This window comes from Lonchura striata, chromosome 13 (assembly GCF_046129695.1).
Source record: "Lonchura striata isolate bLonStr1 chromosome 13, bLonStr1.mat, whole genome shotgun sequence".
Classification (NCBI taxonomy): domain Eukaryota; kingdom Metazoa; phylum Chordata; class Aves; order Passeriformes; family Estrildidae; genus Lonchura; species Lonchura striata.
In genome coordinates, this window is record NC_134615.1 from 20963319 (window position 1) to 20987420 (window position 24102).

General features: G+C 44.6%; 1 long non-coding RNA gene across 1 annotated transcript; it reads left to right on the top strand.

Moving 5' to 3' along the window:
• The first annotated feature begins 837 nt into the window (after positions 1 to 837).
• Positions 838 to 18043, top strand: LOC110474494 (uncharacterized). The gene is made up of 4 exons (XR_013340736.1): positions 838 to 902; positions 10286 to 10514; positions 11801 to 11986; positions 17766 to 18043. It is a non-coding gene; the product is annotated as an uncharacterized LOC110474494 (long non-coding RNA).
• Positions 18044 to 24102: the final 6059 nt, after the last annotated feature.

The following is a 24102-nucleotide window of genomic DNA, read 5'->3' on the forward strand; positions in this document are numbered from 1 at the left end:
CCCTCGCCCGTGGGAGACGGGAGGTCCCGGACCGCTTCCAGCAGCACCTGGGGGAGTGCCCGCCCGGAGAAAATCCCTTTGCGGGGGTTTAGGGGGTGATTTTCAGCCGAACTGGAGCCTAAGGAGCCACTCAGCCCCGGGCAGGACAGGGCACAGCTCCGCGCATCTTCCAAGATCCTCCCGTTTGTTTGTTTTACCTCAGGGAGTCGCGGAGGGGGATGTGAGCGTCTCGCTCCGCAGAGAACCAAATTCCAGGATGAGGGGGGAACGGGTGAATTGTAGAAAAATTAGGAAAAAATAATATATATATAAACCAAACTCCTCTGAAACCTCTCCCTGCTACCCTCGTCCTTGTACAAACCGCGCTTGTGGCAGAAACGCCAACACGGAACTCGCTCATTCCTCCATCCTGCTTATCCCAGCCCGTGGGAAGGGAAGATAATTCCTGGGAATTGATGCGCATCCCGCACGGGCGCATCTCCTTTAGCGGAGAGATGTGGGCATTTCTGCCGGGGGTGGGGGACGCAGGAGCCCATCCCTGCCCCGCGTACCTGGCCGCAGAGAATGGGTGTCCGTGGGATAAAAAATCCCGCAGGAATGTGAGGGAATCGCGGCTCGGAGCCCTGGGAGCGCTGCGCAGCTCCCTGCGCTGCCTGCGCGCCGCCCGCCCTCGCTCCGCCGCCGCCAAAAAAGCGAATTTGTTGCATTTCCTCCATTGTTTGTTTAGTCGGAGGTTTTGCCAACTTCCTGACGGTTCGTTTTCTGATTCCGAAAAAAAAAAAAAAAAAAGAAAGAAAGTAAAAAAAAAAAAAAAAAAGAACCGCATTTCCTTTTTGACTTAAGAGGGAGAGAGAGAGAGAGAGAAGCGGAGGCTGGGGGCTGGAGGACGCATCGAGCTGTAGGTACTGCACTTTTTCTCTTCCCTCTCCCCATCCCGAAACCCTCCTCCTCTTCCTCTTCCTCCCCTGCGAGCCGGGGTTTGCAGCGTCCCCGTCCCGCTGGCAGCTCCAGGGACGGAGCCCGAGCAGGGGCAGCGGCTCTGCGCAGCTCTTGGGTTTGCTTCCTTCTCCTGAAATTGCCTTTTTTTTTTTTTTTTAATTTTTGTTTCTTTTTCCTGTCTTTTATTTCCCATTCCGTACCTTATGCTTGCAGTTCTTGTGGCTACGACAAGGGATCCAACTGCAGAAAGAAAAGTAAACATGGAAATCTGTTCCATTCGCCTTTATTTGCTTCGGGTTTTTTGTTGTGGGGTTTGTCTGAGCTTGGTTTACTATTTTTTTTTTTTTTTTTTAAAGCAGCAAAGCTCCCTTTGTATTTTATTCCCAGCTCTACTGTCTTTAATCCCGCTGAAGTGTAAAAACTGTAGAAGATCTGTGCAATTAAAAACCTGTAAATCTTAAATATGTATCTTTCTCATAGTTAATTTTTATCCCTAATCTTGCCATACCACAGTGTGCTTAAAATTGGTGGTGATGGGGTGTAAAGCTTGGCATGAGCAGAGCAAGCTTTATGGAAAATTGATGTTTTTCCTCCCCCTTCAAGCCCCCTTTCTAAACTTTGTTGTGTGTTGGCCGATATTTATCATTCAAATCAGCACAGATTCACCCCTGGCTGCAGCAGGTCTGGAGCTGCAGAAGTGCAGGGCCCTACCCCAAACCTCCCGAAATCAGCGGGAGCTTTGGATCCAGCCCTAGAGAAATAAATCAGAGGGAAATCCTAAGTATGGTGTAAAGAAAATACATTCGGGTCAGAGAGAATGGGGCTTTGTTCAGCTGCAAGGGGGACAGGGCAGAGCAAAATCCCAGCTGCTTGCTGGACTCCAGGGGTGTTGCACCGGGAAATCTCCAACCACCTTCAGTGGGAAATCCCAAACCATCTTCAAATTGGGGCCTGCTTTGGGATTCAGTCCGAAAAGCTGTTCCCAAAAGCGGTTTGGCCCTGTGTTTATCTTTGTGCATGGCTAACCTGCGTGTGTGCAGCGCTGCCCGGCGGGTGCGGGAGCATTCCCGGGGATGTGCACGCACGGGGAGTGTGCTGGGTGTGCTGCAGAGCCCCGACCCGACACGCCGAGGGCAGCCGGAGGCCAGGACAGATTCATCCTCAGCCTGTCCCCGCTCTCGGTGTCCCCACGTGTGAGCCGAGCCACGGGGAGGACGCACAGAGTGCCCCGGCCACGCCTCAGGGAGGGGGATTTGCGCATCCCGGGTTAGTTGTGCATCCCGGGTTATTTGTGCATCCCGGGTTATTCGTGCATCCCGGGTTATTTGTGCATCCTGGGCTATTTGTGCATCCTGGGTTATTTGTGCATCCTGGGTTATTTGTGCATCCTGGGCTATTTGCTCATCCCGAGTTATTTGCTCATCCCGGATTATTTTCTTCACATCCCGAGCCATTTTCACATCCTGAGCCATTTTCACATCCCGGGCTATTTTCACATCCCGGGCTATTTGAGCATCCCGGGTTATTTGCTTATCCCGGGTTATTTTCTTCACATCCCGAGCCATTTTCACATCCCGGGTTATTTGTGCATCCTGGGCTATTTGAGCATTCCGGGTTATTTTCTTCACATCCCGAGCCATTTTCACATCCCGGGCTATTTTCACATCCCGGGCTATTTGAGCATCCCGGGTTATTTGCTTATCCCGGGTTATTTGCTGATCCCGGGTTATTTTCTTCACATCCCGAGCCATTTTCACATCCCGGGTTATTTGTGCATCCTGGGCTATTTGAGCATCCCGGGTTATTTGCTTATCCCGGGTTATTTGCTGATCCCGGGTTATTTTCTTCACATCCCGATCCATTTTCACATCCCGAGCCATTTTCACGTCCCTCTACACCCGGACCAGCGTTTTCCTCCCGTCAGGAGCTCGGGATTTCCGCGGAGATCCCAAATCCGAGCCTCGCACCCCAAAGCACCCCCAAAATCCCACTTGAGGCACCGTGAGCCGCTCCTTTGGAGCGCCGGCATCCAGCCAGGCGATCCCAACATTTGCCGCGGGATTTTGGGATCCCACCGCGGCAGCCTCGGCTTTCTGGAGCTTTTTTGGGGGCTGGAAAAGGCCAGGAGGGATCGCTGCGAGGTGCGGGCTCTCCATTAGGTGGCATTGGAAGTTTGGAGCTGGGACAGGCAGAGCCGCCTCCGCCTCGCCTTTGGGAGCGTATTTATCTTTTCAGCACTTGTTGGATACTCGCGGCATAATTTGCTTTATCAACAGGAGGTTTAATGGTTTTATCGGGGGAAAGCGACCCTCCCCTGTCCCCTCGCGGGGCGTTGTCGCTGCTTTTTAGTCAATGAAAGGCGTCATCAAGATAATTAGTTGTTGCGCAGCACTTAAAACCCGTAACAATGTGATGTATATATAATATACTATAATGCAAAGCAGATATACATAATGTATATATAATAATGTATAATGTAGAGCAGATTAGACACAGCCCTTCCCTGTTTTCTACAGTTTCAAACACCTGAGAACTCAGCCATGCCTTGCTGCACCCATCGGCAAAGGAATTTTACACACATTTTGTGGGGGTGTTGTCTGCTGAGCAAAGAAAAAGATGAAAATAAGAAGAAAACCCGTTTTTTAATGTCTATAGCATGAAGTACTTTTGTCCTGGTGAGTCATGGATGCAGTTTTAAATAGTAAAAATTAATAATTTTTTAATAAAAGCAGATATTAATAAATATTTAAAAATAATTTTCTGCTCACAGTTATTTTGCGAGTTCTGCTTTTACATTTCATTCCAGCAGTTTTTGTTAAATTAGAAAAAAAAAAAAAGTCCTTTAACTGTTATTTTTTTTTCTTTTGCAATGATAGAGATCGTTTTAATCATGGGATAATGAACCTAATTCAATTTACACTGGTGAAATCTCATTAACTGAATTAGAGCCAGCCCCTTGTTTACAATGAGCAGAATCAGTCTCAGACTGTTTGCTATTGTTTGGTTTGTTTTGGTTTTTTTTCCCCCCTGACTTCTTGCTGTCATTTAATTTAAAGGGCAGACTCCACATTTATCCTCATTTGGGAAAAACATTCTAAAGAATTAAATCTGGATTTTGATTTCAAGGCACTGTGTTTGAATGGCTTTAAAACCTCCTGATTATTATTATTTAATAACAAACCAGTGTTATTTGTCAGAATTAAGACTGACAAGCTGTATCAGAAATGTTACCTGAAGATTTATATATAATTAAATATACACTTCTACTAATGGCAAAATATATGTTAAAGCATTTATTTTGTTTTATCTAGTAAAAAACATTATTTTAGGCTACAGAATTTTCTCATAGTACAATTTTTGCCCATTTTTTGCATTCCTTACTGTGCCTTTCTTTACCTGCATTAATTTTCAGAGCAAATGCTCAAAGGCTGATGTGTTGAACTTTTTTTAATGACCCTTCCTCTACTCCCATGGGAGGGAATATTCTGCTTATTTTGATAACTGATGTGTTCAAATATTTTTTAATTTTTTTTTAATGCAGTGGGCACATAGTTTTATTTCAAAGTGTGACTCAGTGATAATTAGTAAAAATTTATAATTTAAATAGCTTCATTTTCTAGACTCCAGCAATAACAAAATGAGCGTTCATGTCCCAGATATACTTTCAAATGTAAGTTTTAAATATTGTCCCTGTAATACCCACAAGAGCTCAAAAGGGTCAACGAATACCAACATTTATGTTGATTTATCTGAAAAAAAAAAAAAGTGGTTCAACTCTTGGGAGCCCTTGGGAGCATCCCAATCCAGCTCTGCAGCAATTAACAACAACGATAACAAAAATGTTGGGGTTTTAAAGGTCATTTTTGCCCCTTGCACAACCGGGACACAAACACACACACACACACACACACACAACCATGAATTTCCATGGCTCATTCCATCCAGTTTGGACAGAGAGTTGGAGAAATCCAAATTTTCCCAGCCTTGCCTCTTGTTTGGAGCTGGGAGCAGAAGGGCTGAGGCCGCGGAGCTGAACCCAACCCAAGCCAAGCCAACCCCTCCAGGGCGAGCCGGGATTCCCAAAATTCCCATTTCCAATCTCGCTCTGCTGAATTCTGCCACGCTGAGCTCCTTATTCTCCTCCGCACAAAGGCACCGGCACATTCCCATTTTTTCTCCCCACTTTTTCTTCCGCTCTTTCTCCTTTTTCTCAAGGTGGGTTTTCCCGTGGGCTTGGTTTGGTTTTTTCCTGAGGTATCCCCTGTGATTCAGCACCGACCTCCAGCACACCGGGATTTTTGTTTGTGCAAAATAAATAAATCACCATCCTGAGCTGAAACAAAGCCGGGCTTCAGCTGGGGGGCAGAGCAAAATTATAACCAAGGAGAAATCGGAGACCAGATCTTAAACAAGGAGAAATTGGTGAATTTCCATGAAAAATCAATGAGAAGCTGGAATTATTTTTTTTCTTTTTCTTTTTCTTTTTCTTTTTTTTTTTTTCTTTTTTCCCCGCGGTGGAAGAAAACCGATATTAAAGTCAACAAGCTCCGAGCTTACCCCAGTGTGTGGAAATTTCGACATCCATTACCTGCTTTTGACCTTTAGCAGGGCAGCAGAAAAAGCAGCGTTCAAACACTCGGGAATGGCACAGCACCCACACAGAGTTTCTCTTTCACCACGAAAACCAGAGGGGAGAAATTCAAATTAATTTTTTTTTTTTTCTCTAGCTTGCAGCGGGAATCACTCCCTCTTAAAAACCACGTACACAAATGAGCGAATTGTAGGAATTAAAGCATTTTCGTGGCTTTGTTTTGGTTTGGTTTTGGTGGGGGGTTTTTTTATTTGTTTGTTTTTTGGTTTTTTTTTTTTTTTTTGTTTTGTTTTTTTTTTTTTCTTTTAAGGCCCCCGGCTTTGCTCGTGGCTGAAACTCCTGGAAAGCTCCGGAGAAAAAAACAAACAAACAAACAAAAAGGGGATGTTTAAGCCCTGGGGGTCAGGTTACCCTGCTTGCCTATTCATCACCGCCTCCTCCAGGAATGTTTAACCACATTTTAGGGTCCTCGCAGGCTGCAAATTGTTCGCTCCGACTCCTCTTCGTGACGGCATCAAAAATGCTCAGCATTTTGGGGAGGGAGAGATCGTGGGATGAGGCTTGGGACATTCAAATTGTGCTCTTGGGAAGCGGTGCGAGTCTAAATAAATACTGAAAAAAACTGCAGGGAGAGCTCTGCACGGGCTTCTAGTTAAAGTAAAACCGTAATAATAATTAGGGAGTAAAAACCAGGAAGGGCCAAACTCTGCTTTAAGCAACGCTAATGATAATTAGGTTGTGGTAATGAGTGTGCAGGCCAGTTTTAAATAACATAAAGACAGTGGCTCTGTGGTTTTGCCTTCACAGCGTGTCAGCAGGAATAGATTCCTTGTATAATCCTATAGGAATTCTTATAGGAATTCTTATGGCTCTGACCCGATGCTTTATTTAGGTGGATCAGGGCTTTTTAGGGTGGCTCTTCCCCATCACTCCTGGCCCCTGTGAGGCATTTCCTTGCCTTGTTCATGGTTTTGTTAAAAAGAGAAACCACGGGCTGGCTGTGATGCTCACATCCACCTTCCAGCCCTGGGAGTGTTTCAATCCGATGTCCCCAAAGCAAAAATCCCATCACAGACAAATCTCTTCACACAAATATGGGGGGAAGGTGAAGCATTACTTGATGAATGAAAGCAAGGAGAGGATTTCTTGCCCACGATCAAAAAAATAAATTGGTTTTAAAAGAACACATTCCATTTATTCAGTTGTGAGTTTGGCTGAGGTTTGTTATAAAAATAGTGCCGTAATTTTTTAAGAAACATTTTCTGTTTGGATAGATTAACTGTACACGCAGGCACTTTAGCTTTTGATTCCTTTCAGTAATAGAGTAATATTCATTGCTGGCATACAAAAGTCCTCTTAATAAAAACAGTTTGGGAACTCTTCCATGCTAGACAGATAAAATCTCTTTGAAATGTCAGAGGGGTGATGAGCAACAGTCAGAAAATGGGATTTTCCTCACCCCCAGGTTCCAGCACTGCAAAAGCATCGGCATCACTGGCAGAAGTGCATCTCTCCAGTGCTCTGCTGAATATTCCTGGGTTAAAAAAGGCATTTGGGACTGACATTATTCCTAGATGATTGCTATAGCCAGCATTCTGTGTATTTGGGACAAAAATAATACCGGAGTCATATCATGTGGGGACCTCCGTCTCTGTACTTCATATCTGGGGCAGCATTCTGGTACCAAGCAGAATCGTGGCACATCCTTCCCAGCCCACCTTGTTCTTTGGGTTCCCTCAGGCTCTCAGAGAACTGTTTTGCTTCCCTTTAAGTGTGGGAAAAGGCTGAGTGAAGCAGCAGGGCTGGGGAGCCAGCACAAGGGATCCCCTCCCTTCTGCCTCACCTTCGAAACAGCTCCTTGTGCCCATTGCCTTTAATCTCTCTGTCACAGGGTTTTTGCAGTAATTCCTCTGCTGGCCTGAGAACCCAAGAAGTTCCTTTCTGTCATTTTAAGTCTGTTAAATCAGGGCAAGGTTCATCTGAGTTAAATTTTCATAGTTCTCTGAAAATCCCCACTTCCCTGAGCTGAGGCTGCAGCCCTGAACCCCCGCGCATCTGCTGTCAACTCAACGTCAGCAGAAGCAAAAATTGAAACAAAGGAGAAATATAGCAAAATACTGGAAGAAACAAATATTTCTCCCATTTTCTGTCTCAGTGGGTGAGGGCCAGCCTGGGATCTGGCTGGGTCCATGTCTTTGGTACCCCTCTCATCAATCCAGCCCACAGAATCCATCCCAACCCCAGCACATTTGGGGCTGTTACTGGTCCAGATTTTGCTTGTATTTGTTTTTGCCTTGCAATTCTCTTTTGGAAATCCCGAACCATTTCTGTGCTGTTCATTTCAGCCCTTTTCAAAGTTGCATTTTGGGTGTTTTCTTCCTCATTTGCAGTGGTTTTACTTCGGCGTGTCCACGGATGTGCTGCCAACACAACCGTGAACGCACCCAAAACTGAGGGTTCAATTTAACAGCTCACTGCTCTTTTGACATTTTAATTTTATCCCTTTTTTTTCTTTTTTTTTTTTTTCTTCTAAGAGAATTAGTGGTAACTTTATCTCTCATCAAATTCCAGGATTTTCTCTAATTCAATTATGCCTATGGAGGCTCTTTTCTTTGCCTTTACTGAAGTGACACATATGATTGTAGATCTGTTTCTGAGAAAATCCAAATCGCCCTGGAATTATCTGCATTTTTGTTTCTTTGTGTATGTCCAATAATACGTCCTATAATTCTTCAAGACTGGAAAGTTCTGATCTATTTTTTTTTGTTTGTTTGTTTCCATATTATTATTAAACCACTTCAATGATCGCTTGCAGAGATTGGTAATTCGTTCCCACAGCAGTGGTGATGATAATACAAAAAAATATTAGGAAGCAGCACCTCTGTGCTTTAGACTTCCTTGCCATGTTCCCTGTCAGCTTGCATCCCCTTCTCCTCATCTGTGGGATAGAAATAACCTTGGGACTGGGAGAAAAGTGTGTTTCTCATAAGAGCACAGGACAGGAAAGTCTTTTCTTTAAATCAAAAGCAGTTGGCTGCTGCAAGAGCCTGGAGGCAGAAACTCTGCTGCTGCTGTTGATGTCTGTCAGCCCCTCCACCTGCCCACAGGCAGAATTCTCTGGGGTTAATATCGACCCCAAAGTCCTTACTTTTAATACTGCTCTAATCTGAGACCTGCTGCAAAGCTCCGTGTGGGAACAGCCCGAGCTTTCCTGGAGGCTGGAGAGAGCTGCCTGTGGCAGTGGAACGGGTCATGGGACATTCCCCAGGCAGCCCCTGACCTCCCGAGCTGCTGCTGCTGGGAATTTGGGCTGGGCTTTGCCCAGAGCCCCTCTCCTGGAGCTACACTGGGGTTTTTTAGGGGCTGTGTCCAGCCTGCTTCCACCACCATCCTCTCCTCCCTCAGGCACATCACAAGGACAGCAGCGATGCCTGGATGGTCAGGCCACTTTGGCTTTTCCCTCTTGGCAGGGAATTTCACCAATTTCCCTTCTGAAATGTCATTTTCTGGCCAACTATGGAACTGAGATTCTCTTCCTCTACACAACTTTTTCTTTCCTGGGTGGATGGGAAGTCTGTGTGAGCCCTAAGAAAATAACAGGGATCATCCCCTAATTGTAACCCAGTGACTCTCATGTGCTGAAATACAGAGTTTGGTTTGGAAGGACCTTAAGGATAATTTAATTCCAATCCCCAACAAGTCCAACCCCGCCAAGTGCTCCCACAGCATTTCTGGTGCTGTGTGGGAATCCAGAGCTTCCCTCTGGCTGCCCTGGAAGGTCTCTGGGATCCTGGCAGGGGTCAGGAACCCCCTTGTACAGAGCCCCAAGAGACACTGTCAGTGATCTCTGCCCATGGAAAAGAGTTTGCAATCTTACAGGATGAATTACCAGCTCTGAGTGTTTGATAGAAGTAATAATTAAGTGTGGCACGGGTGAAAAAGTAAAATTTTAGGATTCTAGATGAGGGGTCCAAAGAGGACAAGATGGAGGAAATTGGGTGTGCCTTGTCCTTTTTCTCCTTCTTCATGCCCTCCATGTCTCACTGTGGTGTTGGCATTTTTCTGTTGGTTCCGGCTGGGGACACACTGTCCAACGTAGGTGACAGATATTGGCACGTTCTTGTAAATCCAGCCCAGGGAGTTTCTGGTATTTAATGTTTGTCACATCCCACTGAGGGCAGAGCCCCACACGCTGCCCTGCAGGACAGAGCTGGGCAGGGCAGCAGAACATGTGAGAGATAAACAGAATAAACCACCTGGAAACCAGCACAGACCAATTCTGGCTTCTGCTTTGGCAGCGGGGCTGAAAGACAGAGACTTTCTACAATCTTGGAATCATCAATACCTCAGATTCCGACAGTAGTGCTGCATTTGAGGGGGATGCGACCCTGTGAAAATTGATGCTGTTGGTTTTACACAGCTTTGCTCCAAAGTTATCAAAGCCGAGGATGGACACGTTGGGAACGCCGGGAATTCCGGCACTCGTGGGCCTCTTGTGCTCTGCAGGTGGATTGGTATGTGGAGAGGTCACACCTAACCAACTTCTCAGGCCTCTGGTGTGAAAGATAAAGCCATCTGGTCACCATTTGACAGCTGAAATTGTAATTACACCATTTGGCTTAGGAATTGCTGGCAGCCACCGTTTGAAGCTGTCCCAGATAGGGATCGAGCCATTCCACGGGAGCCGGCTCGCTGGAATTCATCTCTCCTCATCTCCTTGGCCCGCTTTTCACCTTCCCGAATTTATCTCCGCAGATCCCTCGTCCCGATTGTGAACTTGGCAGCGACTGCTCGGCGTGAATAACCCCAGTGGCCACTAACCAGGAACACCTGCTGGCCCCGTTACCCGGAACGGGAGGAGAAGATGGGCATCTCCAGCGGAATTCCACCGCGGAATATGGAAGTGTTTAAAGGAAGACCTTCCCCGCTCGGGGTAGCAGAGATCTGAACCTTTAAATTGCAGCCATCCCTGGCCTGACGATAAGTAAATAAACAATTCACAGCTGCGAGGGCTAAACACAGAACACATCTATCTCTCGCCCCGGCCTGATTGCTGAACAAGTAATTAAGTTCGAAATGTGAGCCCCCAAAGTCACCGGGAGACGATAAAGGTCTCGAGTTGTAAATTAAGTGAACTCCTCGATTTTAACCCTTCTGGAGCCCTTGGGTGGCACTGGGTGCCTCAGCGTGACTCCAGTGCAATTTGCATGCAATTATTCCTGACATTTGCCCCTGGGAATATGGAGCTGTTATTTTAACAAATTAAAAAAACAAGGGAGGGAGTTGCTTTGTCTCTTGTCCCCGAGTAGTGCAGGGCAGTCCCAGTCCCGATGCTGGTCCATCACATTCCCGCTGTCCCTGTCGCTCCCGGCCATAGCAGAGGTGTCACAAACCCAAAATACATTAAAGCCTCAGCTCAGGCTCTGAGTAAAGGGGGCTGCTGGCTGGGATGGGCAGATATCCATCAGTGCCTCCAGATTGTATTCATTCGGGATTCACCTTGAGAATCAGGGTGTAAGGAATGACCCTAAATTGAAGTATCACCACTTGTTAAGTAATTCATTAAAAGGCTTCTGGGGTTTTGCTTTCTTTGGTTGTGGCTGGATTGTGGAATTTTTTTTTCCTTTTTATTTTTTTTGTGAATGAAAACTTTACTTTGCATGGTGTTTGATAATTTATTTTAAGAACTCAGCTCCTGCAATTTTATGACTATAATTGATGCATTTTCAGATGCATAAATAATTATTTTAGCACACAATGAAAACTTTGTCAATGTCCAACAAGTGTCCGGGTTTCAACCCAAAGGACTGCAAACTACAAGACAAAAATAATTCAAAGTCGACTTTTTAAAATAAATAACTCTTAAACAATCCAATATTTTTTGAGTGCTTTATACCAACTTGGCAACTTCTAGGGTACATTTAATTTAGTGGAGTTTTTCTCCATAGATGATTCACAGGCTTAGATGACCTGTTTGATGCTGGAGCTGGATTTGATTTGAATCCTGGACTGTGAAGCCATGGAGGGATGGATCTGTGGATCTGGATCACACTCAGATCACTCTATAGTTAATTTTTATGTGGACCAAATTAATTTTTGGGCTCTCTGATGAAGGGAGAAAAGCAGGGAGTGATTCACAGCAGGACCTCAGCCTCCTCACTGAAGCATGAGGTTTGTTTGGGATTGGCCTCGTTATTACAAATTTCTTCAGATTTAACTCTCAGACTTGCAATTTTCTCCTGTTCTGAAGGAGCTGCTTATATTTTACAGCTTTTCTTGAAGCCATGGCAGGAGCTGTGCTCGAAATGGTGCCGTGGGAGTGGGTATCCCAGGTCAGGAGACCAGACATCAAATCCTTGGTGCACCTTGGCAGCTGGGAACGCTCCACAAAGCAGGAATGCTCCAGCAAACCCTGCCAAAGCAGCTGCTGGGAGCACACCACCAAAGGTACAAATGGTAGGTGGGATCAGAGGAGAACCAGCCAGGGATCTCCTCCTTTACCAGAAAATCCTTGTCTTTCCCCGTCCCAGAGAATCCATAAAAACCACTCAACTTCACACGGCTGCTTTGCTCAGAGCTGAGGCCACGCAGAACACGGCTCATCCATTTTAGATCCTACTTCCAGTGGAAGCTGGGCAGGGAGACAGCAAACCTTCAAACCCCATGCTGTGAAGGAGCAAGAACACTCCTAAAATGTCCCTTCTAAAAGGGAGCCTCCCTTTTGGGCTTCAAATGCTATCTTTGTTACCACCCTTGGTAACCTCGCTAGCAAAGAGCTGAATGTTATTAGAAAACAGCTGAGCATGGGTGGGAAGACAAGAAAACAAAAGGAAATGGAAGTCCTGGAAATTGATTTTCCATTTGAATCTGTTATTTTTTTCTTCTAATTTTTAATAAGACATTTTATGAAGATTATTGCACTGCTATCTATTTTCTTTTAGGGTGTGTTATCTTTTGTGACTTAGTTTAGACTAAAAAAAACCTTAGTTGCTAATTAAGGGTAGAAATGGAAATCCAAAGACTTGCTTCTCATCAATGCCAAGCAGTAAATCCTTTAATGCTCTGGGATTTTGCTCTAGAGCTCTAAATTTCCCATTGGTATTTAGTAATCTGCTGATTGCATTTACTTTAATTCTTTGGTCTTCGGAGTGTTCATGTTGAGGCACTCACTTACAGTAGCTCTGCGTGTTGAGGGCAATGAGTTAAAAGCTGTAGAGGTTTTTTTATTAAATTCCAGCTCTGTTTTTCCTATTGAGTTCCCAACTACTGGGTTATATCACACTAATAGGAGTTGTACTCTGGCTGGACAAATGGCAGCGTGTTGCAGTGTCCTGGGGGAGCCATGACATCATTTTTAATTTGCTTATCTGGACTCGGAAAAATAGGAGGGTGTTTGGTGAGAAAGTGAATTTATTTTTGCTCCAGCTCACCTCTTCTTGCTGTGACGTTATGGGAACCATGTCCCTGTGCAGGTTACAACCCGTGGCCACTCCCTGGAGGTCAGAGATGTCCCCATTCCACCACCTCTGAAGGAACAGAGGGATTTAATAGCCCATAAGCCCATTTTCCCATTCCCTAGGAACTATGGAGGACAAGACCCCATTTCTTTTAATGCATCCCTCAAGGTTTGCCTGCAGGCTGAGAGAAGCCAAGGAAACCTTCCAGGCAGTTTTGTGGTTGGGTTCCACAAACAACTTGACACTGGGCTCAAGAAGAATAGGGACTGGGAAAATTCTTTGGAGCATCTTGGATACCTTTGGCTGTGTTTGGACTCAATTAGCTCAAATAGGATTTGATTTCTAATTTTTTTTTTATTTCCTCTTTCCAGCTGAGACTGGAAAAGGTGTTCTAGTCCCATGGGAGCTGGAAAAATGCTTCCTAACAGAGCTCATCTAACCTATGCTGTGAGTGTCTCATGGAATTAGGACAGGAGACAAGAATTTTAGAATAGGAGAGAGCTTTTAAGTCATGTCATTCTGAGTAAATAGCTTACATACAGATGATGTTGCATAAATAGTTAATAAATCAGTAAATGCTTGTCCAATTTGACCCAAGTTTTTAAGCATTTGATGAAATAATGTTTTTGTCTTCTCCAGAGAAATAATCTTGACATAAAGCCTTTAAGAACTGTGTAGAACTCAGTCTGCTGGGAAATTTTATTTTCCCTAAGTGAAGGTCTGGCCTTTCTGTCCACTTGCTTTGCAACAAGAACCTTCAAAATGGAAGTGCAACAACTTATTTTTATCATTTCTTTACTGCACTTATTCCAGAGAATCACTTGTGAACTATAACTTGCACTTGCAATTTCCCACTCCTAACACAAATGCACATTTAATTAATCTTGCTCTTTTAAGCTTGAAGTCTCAAAATTTGGATATTTAAATTCTCTTTATCAATTTGGATAAGCTAGGTTTGAAGGAGGGAACCAAAGCTGTATTTTCTGGGTGATTTGGGAAAAGAGAATCAGTCTCAGTAGGTTTCAGTCCAACCAGTGCCATAAGCTCCTGGACACCTGGAACAGCTGACTTGGCATTCCAAGCGAGCGAGGACCAAAGGCTCCAGCTCCCTGCAGTGGGAATGACCTCACAGCACGAGGAAGACCTGATTACATCACGGAGATAACCTGTTCCCTTAAAAATAGCAAGGTCAGGGAGGCAATAAAGCTGTCAGCATGGCAATCACAGCTTGTGTTCCACCAGCTCCCCAGGCTGGGGACCAGGAGGGTGGGGACCTCACAGCGAGGACGGCCACGTTTGGGTAAACAAACCCATGGCAATACCCCAGTGCTATTGTCTGCTCAACAGCTCTATCTGTGCCAGTGATATTTCCAGGTTAGCTCCTCCTAGGCCCATAAAAATCTCCATTTTATTCTTTTTGCTGTTCTTTTTTCTATTTTTTTTTCCCCGGGATGCAATGATAGATGGAGTGCCCATAAAAACCTCACGGCTCCATGTAGGACATCCCCAAGCAGCGAGCCAGATGTGGAGCAACTGGTCATGGAACAGGCTTCCACCCAGGCCAGGGCTTGGCTCGAGCCTCTTGTCCATCACTGGGATGCCTCACTCTTTGTTCACATCCAGCTGTGGGAATGTTTCACACCAGAGGCCAGGCCAAGAATGGAAAACCATCCAATCTCTCCAGCCAAGCAGCCTTGGGAGGTGCTTGTGGTGCAGGTGGCAGCACAGCCCAATATTTTCATTGTGCTGGGCTGACTGGTTTTCAGCAAAGGAAGATGTTGTGGAGGGTTCACATCCTGTTGGTGCCTCAGATACGTTTCAGCTATTGCTGTTTTCCTTTGGATAACGTGTCTCTTGGCTCAGCCTCCAGCTTAGCTGGCCTTGGACAATGGGTCAGAGTGATGCAACTGATTTGGGGGCGACTTTTGGACACAAGTGCCAAACTGTGCAGTTTTGATAAAGATTGAACATGTGCAAGGCAGTGTCTAGGGATAAAACATTTCTTATTATATCCAAAACGAAGCATAAACTTGTGCCACTGATAATATATAGCAAGGCTTTGTCTGTTAAACACCGATTCTCCAGCAAGTTTTGGTGAAATTTTTGATTTTTAAGATATTTTTCAACTTAAAGCCATGTCAAGGGTTGAGGTCAGAGGTGAGAAAGACCAAAAGAGTCATTGGCCTCATGTGAGTGAAATGTGGTTGCAGTCAGGGCAGCTGCCACTGCCTTGCAGAGCTTTTCCCTTCCTTTGGTGGTGGCTCAGAGCTGCACTCAGAACAGCTCCAGGCGCTTATAACCTGCAATTCTCGACAATTGGATCCACCTTCTCCCATCCTGGCCAAGAAATCCACTTGGAAATGAAGATTTAAACCAAACTTCCATTGCTGTTGAAAAGGGTTAGAGATGGGATGAGATTATGAGCAGATGCGATAAAATTGGGGTTGACCAGAAAATTTAGCTGCAACTCAGAGAAAACTTTAGGAGTTTTTTTAAGTATATTTGATACTTTGCATAATATTTTGTTGTATTTTCACACTTACTGATTTTGATGGGACCCCAAAACCAGAAGTACTGTGAGATGGGGCTGCTTCCATGGGCTATTTTTGTTCTGTACTGGAGGGGAGAAAACCTGTTCTTGTAGGATTTTCATCCCAGAGAGAAATAAGAAAAAAATATTTTGTGAGTATTTGTCTAAATTGAATAATTAACCTAAAGCTTGCCTATCACCAAGTCCTAATTATCTGTTGATGTTAATTCCATTGATTGTCCATAGGTGAGTCAGAGTCCTAAGGCAATGAAGGAATTTAATTGGAATGAGTTTTCAGTTTTTGGGTCTATTTACAGACTGTGGTATGTCCATTTGATCAAGTGCCAGAATGTGAAACTGAAACACCAGTGTTTTCTTCTTGCTATAATTGGAATCTTTTAAGACAAGATTCCAACATTTGGAGGTGTTCACTGCAAGGTTTCAGCTCTTTCCCATCAAGATTTCAATGCTAATACATAAAATATTAAACTCAACATTGGCCGCCTTCCTCTTCCACTGAACTCAACGGGGATTTAATTCTTTGATTTCAATCAGGACAATGTTTAGCACTTTTGGCTGCCCAAAAAACACCGTGGTCCAACCACCTGCTCTGGATCTGCAGGCTGAGCTCCACAGGTGTTACCAACCCTTCCCAAGCCATCACTTGCACGAAAACAGGAATTTCTCTCTGGGTTGAACAAATTATGGTGACCTGAATCACGACTGATACTTTGGGCTTCTTGGGAGCAGCCCTGCCAGGGAGGAAGCTGAAGGCTGTTAATTTTTCGGGATGATAACGAAATCTTTTAATGAAAGGGAGGGGTTTGGCCTCCAAGGGCTTTGCCTCAGGGAGAGGGTGTGAAGGGGAGCAGCCCCGGAGCCCCGGGTTTGCCATGCTGGCTGGGAGGCCGTGAGAAGAATGATGTTTGTACCCCTGCCAAGCCCTTCCCTGCTGCTCTTGGAGAAACCAAGCTGCAAAAAGCTCTTTCCTGCAGAGTGTCGCAAGGACTGTCTTGAATTTGGCCTCAGGAAATGGTTCAATTCTTTTATTTATTGGGTTTTTTTAAATCTAGCTTGCTCCACGTTATTAAAAAATAAAGATATGATTTCTATGGATCTGTCGCATGGGGCAGGATATCTACATCACCTACAGGGATGGTGATGGGGTGGCGATTTCTCTGTGCTGGAGCAACCAGTCCTCCTTGGTTTAAATCCCTTCCTTCATCCAGTGCAACAATAATATTTTTTGGACAAGGGATTTTGGAAAAGTTGAAATGTTTGCTTTACAAAACAGACGTAAAATTTCTCCTTCAAGGTGCTAAATATGTGCTGAGCTGGTCCAAAACACGACTGCATCTGGCTGTGTCTCGTGTCTGCCACTAAAAAAATGTCCTAAATTCCAGACAACCTCTGGGGCTTTGAAATAAAACTCATTAATCCTGCATTTGAATTTAATATTTGAAATTTTATCCTAATCTTTTTTTTTTTTCTTCCACATGAATTAACTTTAGAATACTTGGAAAGGAGCACAAGGGTGGGTTTTTTTCTTTTTTTTCTTTTTCTTTTTTTTTTTTTTTTGAGGGAGAGAGAGAGAGGGAGAACATTCTTAACAAAGGGTATAAAATTAAACTAAATTTGACCTCTGCCTTTAGCAGATTTTCCACCTGGTCTGTGCAGGAAATCAACTTCTATATAGCAGCTCTTTCATAAGGAATAACATACATGAGTCTGTAAGTGACAGTTTTTCTTGGGTGGACAACAATGTTAGTTACTTTTTATGATTAATTGATAAATGTTTTGATATGGTGCCTGGGCTCGGAGTCAAAAATCACTCCAGTTAGATGATCCAACACTTGGGAAGCTGAGCCAATTACAGCTCAGGCACAGTGAAAACAATTCTAAAATATTTGAGCCTAAAAATGTGCATAGTTGTTAAGGAATCTTACATGTGGGTGTATGGTGGTATCCTGAATTACAGCGACTTGGTGGGCCAATTTCTTCAGGAATGCAGGGAAGCGCAGGGATTCGAGACTCTTGCATCTATATTTCAAAAGACTTGGGAAAACAGAAGAACCACATGGGCTCTTGTGGCTGGGCACGTGCTGAGGAAAACCAGAGCATGGGCCAAAATGTACTTTTAGTCCCTTGGGTTGTACAAATCCCTTTGCTTTTTTGGGAAGGTTTTAGGTTTCCAGTCTCCTTCCCTTGACTCTTAACCTCCTCTGAGCTTGCTCTTGTCTTTTTTTAGGCTCCAGAACTTTCTACACCAGGCTTCCAACTTTCATCCTCAGATCTGCACCCTGATGGATTTTTAAATGGTCCACGAGGAGCAGGATTTCACGTCTGTGATCAGGTTGCCCCTACCAGCAGGGTGGGCTGGACTCGGAGGTTTTAGGTAGACCCCAGCACCAAAAAAACTACATCAGACACAGCTCTTGGAGGGCCTCCAAAAGAATAAACTCATTTGCAATTAGAGTTTATTTTCTCAGATTTTTGAGAGAAAGAAAAAACACTGTATTTTTCATTCTATAGGTAAGTGAATACAGTAGGGTTTTTTTTTTCAGTAGGATTTTGGGGTCATCAACTCAAAGACCATTTGGAAAACTCCCTGTTGCAGATTGCTGATGGCTTTGTGTGTGACAGAGCTGTTCCCAACCAAGTCAGTGGAAACAGAATACCTGTTTTCTTTTCTGGCTCCCCTATCCTTCAGTTCCTAAAATGTTACATGGAAATTTTGAGGGATGCATGTCTGGAATTCAGTGCCACCAGAGATCTGGAAAGTGAGGGGCAAATCCTGAGCTTCAGAAATCTCAGGGGTTTTTGATTGTTCAGCATTTTCCATGTAAAGATCTAATTCTAGCCCCAAGCATCTCATTGTCTTCAATGGATTTTTATTCCAAGGCCAATAGATTTAGAAATTAATTGACCTTTTCAGAGCCCTTGACTCTTGATACATTGTGAAGGAAGTGAGGAGAGCTGAGGAATATCTTTTCAAATGGAAGAGCATCTTTCCTATCCTTGTTTTCCAGTAAAGATCCAGTCTGCTATGTGGTGAAAAATACAATTTCCCAAGAAACTGTCTCATTTCAAGTATGATTTGAATGGCATGACACCCCTTCTCAACCCTCCCTCCATCCCTGACACCCTGTTTTGATCCTGGCTGCTGGATCTAAACACACTCCTGCTTTCACTTTATTTAACCCTGGTGGATTTCATCACTGCTGATCCAAAAGGAAAATTTCTACCAGCACACTGTAAGCTTTACTGCTCGTGACTTCTTAATCATGCAGATTTTATTTCATGTTAAGCTAGCAACTGAACTCTTCTAATAAACAGAGTAAAATCTAATTAGGCTACTGGAGGGGAATAGAAGAATTTATACTCCTCCAGACACACAGACATTGGGAATTCTTCCTCAAACACACAGCCAGGCTTCCTGGCAGCCGTCTCCCTCAAAGAGTGGCTAATGATCCTACTAATTTGCACTTAGCTGATACTGCGAGGAGCTCCTCGCAGATGGAAAATATACTTCTTCCATGAGATCATACAGGGCAGCACGGCCTCGTGGACTGTGCACAGAGAAAAAGAAACCCCAGCTCCAAATCCCACGGCTCCCACTCCTCGCTGTGTGGTCTCTCTCTCTCTCTCTCAGTTTCTCCATGCACAATCTCGCTGTTCATTCATGGGCTCGTGGTGATTACTCACTCCTCTGCTTGTGTTCCCAAAGCAGAAGATACAATTAAAGCACTGAGATGCTGTGGTTAGAGACTCCATGCCACCTCCAGAGCATCTGTGGAGAAGATTGACAGCACAGATGAATTTGGCTGATTTTTAGTCTTCACTGGGTTCATAATTATTTCAAGTATTGCCAGGGAGAGGGAGATCAGAAACCAACCCCCACGGAAGGGGACACATCTCACCACAAGAGGCCACACATCCAGGCTACACCCAACCCCTCAGGGCCATCTCCATGCACACAATCATCCCTGCACACCCATGGTCACCCCAAAGGGGTGATGCTCCCCAGAGAAGTGGTGGAGTCACCGTCCCTGGATGCATCCAAAGAACACGACACTTTGGGATATGGTGAAATGGGAATGGTGGTCAAAGGTCAAAGGTTGGGCTGGATGGTTTGGGAGGTCTTTTCCAACCTTGATTAGCCTGTGGTTCTATGATACCACCTCACGTTTTTACGCCTTACAGCAAAAGGAGCTCAAAAAGGCAGTGGGGTCAAGCTTGGCCTCTCTGCTGGTTTGGGCTGGGGTTGATGAATCGTGCAACGGGCAGGGAGTTCTCCAGCACATTTCCTCACTGTTCCCTGCCAAGGACATCCCAGATGTCCCACAGCAGTCCCAGATGACATTGGGAACCATGGGATATGTGTCCAGAATTGACTGGGAAAGTGTGAACACCATGGAAGCAACAAGTAAACCCAAGGCATGCAACCCTCCCCAGGAATTGGTGCTCAAGGCTCTTCCCCAAGCCTCTTTTTTTTCCCAACAGCCTTTTTTTGTGGATGGAGAGCTGTCATGTCCTTTTCCAAGACTGTTTAGCCCTTCCATTTTCTTGTCAGAATTGTTCCTATAAGACCATCAGTCATTACTTTGGTTTGAATGAAGGGCAGGGTGAGAATATAGGAGAAAATGTTAATATAAAACCAGAATAAAAAGGGAGTTGTTCATAAGCAAAGAGAATAATAAAATTATAGGATCATAGAATGTTTAGAGTTGGAAGGGACTTTAAAGCTCATCTTGTTCCAACCCCCTGCCGTGGGCAGGGACAATTTTCACTACCCCAGGTTGCTCCAAGCCCCTTCCAACCTGGCCTTGGACACTTCCAGGGCTGGGGCAGGCACAGCTTCTTTGGATAATAAAGCAGGACATGACCCTGGTAATCTCAGGAGACAACTTTCCCCTGATGACATTAGGGCAGAGTGCCAACAGCTCTGGCCCCTGGAGATGTAAATGCTCCAGGAAGGATTCAGGTCCTGCTGGGCACAGGTTTGTTCAGGGAAGGGTGTAGCCCCAGGAGTGGGAGGAGAAGACCTTCCTCCTCATGTTTCAGATTTTTAAAAGTCAAAACACAAAAAGTTCCAGAGAAAACCAACCCTGCAGCGGGCTGAAGCTGATGTATCTTTTTCTAGCACATGGATCTTTTGTGAAATGAAATCCCTGGCCTGAAACCTGGAGGCATGGCTTACTTTTACTTTATTCAGGCAAACCTCCAGCTGATGGGAGAGAGCACTGGGTCATGTTAGGATTTGGCCCACAAGGGCAGAGCAGAGCCAAGCTCCCAATGTCACATAAACATTTTAACTGAGATTTGTGCAGGATCCCAGGGATGGAACAGGGCTGTGATCTGGTGTTCTGACGGGCATGCAAGGAGTTTAAACTCGTCCTGCCTAGAGCATGAAGAGAGCAGGATCCAACCAGCTGTATCATCTCTTCCTCTTCCCAGAGTTGTCTGGAATATCATCTGTTTTGTGTGATGGGTAGAAACGAGCTAAAAACTGCTTAACCTGTTCTGTGTGGGTGAAAAAAAAATCAGAAATCAACCCCTGGGTTGTTCATGCTGAAGTGGGAAGTGTGTTCTCGCTGCTGCTGAGGTATGAAGAGGGCATATTGTTCATTTAAACCACACTCTATAGGTTTTGCAGCAGTAAAGTATTTTTGAAAGTTTACAGCTGTAGGAGAAATTCCCTGGAGCTTATCCGTCAGTTTTCTGCCAATCAGAGAGCTGAAGGCACTCCGGTTTGGGCTCCAAAAGTGACATTTTAGTGTTACATGTCTGAAATGTGGAGCAGTTTTGAGAGAGCATCCTGACAGGTTTGGAACTCCGAAGAAATGATTTTCTGGTGCCAAGCTACACAGTCTGGGAAACGCTGCACGCCACGCTCGCTCCTGTGCCTCTGCCAGAACCCAAAATATAGATTCAAAAGAGAAGAAGAAGTATGGCTCAGGACTTTGCTTTGTGGATGCATTTCAAGCAGGAGCTCTCTCTGATATTTAATGTATGAACTGCTGTCTTAGCCATAAGAATTCCGTATAAGAGGAGGTCCATGTTCAAGCAGATCACGTAGCAACGCCGTGGAGAAAGGGAGAGACTCTGCAGGAAAGAAAATGTCCCAGGCTGACCAAAAAAACATCTCCAGCGTGGAGAAAATGGTGAAACTTGGGCCAATCCACTGCAAGCCCATTAATTTATACATTTGAAAGTTGTTTCAGAGTGGTTTCTGAAAGGGAAAACATGGGCATCTGAGAAGGTGTGGATGCTAACGCATTGATGTGGGAGCCGTCCTTCAGGGAGCAAGAGTGCCAGGCCAGGCCTGTCTCCACAGAATGGTCACAAAGAGGAGCTTGAAAGACCTTTAGAATTATTGCTTCAAAATCAACCCCAAAGAATGGTTATGAGACGGAAAAAGAAATACATTTGGTTTCTCAGTATTATTTTATTTAAGTAGAGCAGAGAACAGCTGGGAGAAGAACAGGCTACATTTTTGTTCTTAATGAATGGTTCTAAAATGTTCTTTAATGGGATGATAAGAACAGAGAGTCTTTTAATTAAGGCCTGGGATGAATCAATTTGCAATAACTTATTAGAGCTGGTCAAGGAAGGAGCTGCACTGCAATAGGCAGGTTTATCCACAGGAATATCCCTGGAATGTGATTGCTTCAACCCCAGTCAGGGTTGGAAACAGCTCCTTGAAGGGGAACAGCTCAGATGTGGTTCTCATATCTCTCCTGAAGAGCCCTGCCAGGACACCAGGGGAGAGGATCTCTGAGCTCAGCCCCTTCTGATGTCCTTGAATGTGGGAAGCTCAATATTTTCGAACACTCTGTCAGAGATTCGATGACTTTGGCCCAGCACCTTCTGTTTATTGTTAATGAAAGTCAATAGAAGTGTGGAAAAGTACAAAATGTCAGCCGATGACCTTGTGAAATCCATGGCAGGAGGGAGCAAAGAAAGAAAACCACCCTTTGGTACAGGCTTTGTCCCTCCTGCCGTATTGGGATCCAGAAGCAAAAGGATTTTTTTCTCAGGGCTGGGGTTTAGTAAGTCAGGAATTTTGTCCCTCCTTGTTTTCCTTGCAGTTAGTTAAATCCTTAGGCTCCTGTTAACACTGAACTCCAAGTTGATTTTTGTGTTAAAATGCTGAAACCTAATTTTCGTTTAACAATTTTCTCTCGGAGGCCAACATCAAATTAGTGTGTTTTCCACTGGCAGCCCCTGGTAATTTGGTAGGCAGGAGGCTCACACATACTTAAGTGATTCAATACATTTTGTTATACTCTGTACAAGAAACCCAGTCAGAAAAGGCTGATTTATGATATTCCTCAGGTTTCCTGTTACTTTAAACCTCCAGCATCCTATGGCCAAGCCCTTCACGGGCAGCCAGCACATCTGGCCCAGAGTGCTCCTGTCACCTATGGCCAAAATGCCATATTTATAATCAAGTCATCATAGGAAAGAAAGAATTGATTATGATGAAGAGGGGGAAAAATGGAAATCTAAAAAAGGGAATTTATCAGTGGACATTTGTATGTTCTGGTGGGTTTTTTCCAAACATCCATCCCAGACAAAGAGGAGCCCACAGCTCAGTGAGCAGGAATATTAGATGTGTGCAATCACCTCTTTTAGCCTAATTAGAAATTACTGAATGCTTTGATTTTCCCATTTCACCCATTTTAATGCAATTTCATTTTCCATTTATACAGACAACCCACCCCTGGCTGAAGGCAGAGCTCCACAGTCCATGTGAAATCCCACCTGCAATTCTGCAACTGCCTGTGAAGAAGTGAGTCTGCTCCTCACAAAATGCATTTTAGCTGCCCTCCTTAGGGATTTCAGGCTTATGCAGTCCCTGTGTCTGCGTTGTATCTGTGTATCCATCTGTCAAACGGGATCAATGAGCCAAACTCTCCCTAAATATTAACTTCCTACACGTTTCATAAACTAGTCAGAGGCAGAAATTTGGCTTAATGTCCTCCATAAAGGGAAAGCTGGATTGCCTGTCAGTGCTGTAAAAATCATACACAAATCCACAGGGCATCAAATGAGGCTCACAGCACAAATCCTTAATTTTTCTCATAAAACCATGGGTTTCAAATGTGCTGTATAATAAAGGGAGTGAAACACCTGCACTGCTCAGGCTGTTCCAGGCTGTGAGGTCAGGCAGTGGTTTGGGGTTACAGGACATATAAACTGGCATGAGCAGGGGTTTGTGTGCACCCCAAAAGGGCACAGGCAAAGCTGTATTTTCTTCTTTGGAAGATTAATTTTTAGTAAGAGAGTAATAAAAGAAACCTATAGATGACAACAAACAGAGGCTGAGCTGTGTCACACCCTGGAATGCTGCTACGGAAATGGGAAGAGCTGCAAAGGTTCAACATCCCTGAAAATCTGATCACTGAGTAGTTCTAGTCAGCTTCCCCTGCCAAAGGAAAATTAAATTTTCCAAATCTGTGCCAAACTCTGACGTTCATGAACAGTTCCTCAGGTAGGTTTGGATGATGTAACCGATGAACATGAATCCCTCCTCCACTTTCTAAATTACATCTGGTCGGGATGAATTTTTATGTGGACAA